The sequence below is a fragment of the Carlito syrichta genome, unplaced genomic scaffold (assembly GCF_000164805.1).
Source record: "Carlito syrichta isolate Samal-C Ts95f unplaced genomic scaffold, Tarsius_syrichta-2.0.1 Scaffold303120, whole genome shotgun sequence".
NCBI classification, from domain to species: domain Eukaryota; kingdom Metazoa; phylum Chordata; class Mammalia; order Primates; family Tarsiidae; genus Carlito; species Carlito syrichta.
The window spans coordinates 65,148-66,025 of record NW_007247216.1 but is presented as its reverse complement, the minus strand read 5'-3'; the positions used below and the strand labels follow the sequence as shown (position 1 = coordinate 66,025).

Genomic DNA, 878 nt, shown 5'->3' with positions numbered 1-878 from the left:
GAACCCGCGGGCTCAGGCAATCCACTCACCTCAGCCTCCCAAAGCGCGGGATTACAGGCTGAGCCACTGAACCCGGCTGGTCTGCCATTTCTCATGCAATATGGTTGGTGCTGCAATTAGCAATCTTGTTACAAGAGCTTAGAGGAGGGAGACTGCCTCCTGAGTCTGAGGCTTCCATTGAGGGAAACTTTGACCAAGTCAAGAGTATTTTCATTTCACTTTGGAGGATAACTGTAGCATAGCATAATGTAGTACGGTGCAGTGTAGAATAGTTTAGCATAACATAGTGTAGCTAAAAGTACAATCACTGTTCTTGAATGCTTCGGCCTCAGCATATTCTAAACCAAATCCGTTGTCTTCCCCAAAGTCAGCATCTTGTCTGGCTTGCTTGGAATCCTTTAAAAAACACCACCTCAGCCGGGCATGGTGGCTGACGCCTGTAATCCCAGCACTTTGGGAAGCAGAGATGAGAAGATTGCCTGGTTTGAGACCAGCCTGGGCAACTGGGCAAGACCATGCCTCTACAATAAATAAATAAACAAACAAATAAATGAGCTGGGCATGATGGCGCATGCCTGTAGTTCCAGCTACTTGGAAAGCTGAAGCAGAAGGATCACCTGAGCCCAGCAGGTCGAGGCTGCGGTGGCTATGAGGCAAGCCACTGCACTCCAACCTGGGTGACCGAGTGAGACTTCAACTCAAAAAGAAAAAAAACAACAGCAACAACAACACCATCTCAGCCGGCACAGTGACTCACACCTGTAATCCCAGCACTTTGGGAGGCCAAGGCAGGAGAAACTTGAGCCCAGGAATTTGAGAGCAGCCTGGGCAACATAGCGAGATCTCATCTCTAAAAAAATACCAAAAAAAAAAAAAAA

General features: G+C 47.7%; 1 protein-coding gene across 1 annotated transcript in view; it reads left to right on the top strand.

The window, feature by feature from the left end:
• Positions 1 to 878, top strand: part of ITGAL (integrin subunit alpha L) — a 46,706-nt gene that overhangs the window by 35,822 nt on the left and 10,006 nt on the right. The gene's annotated exons all lie outside the window — the stretch shown is intronic.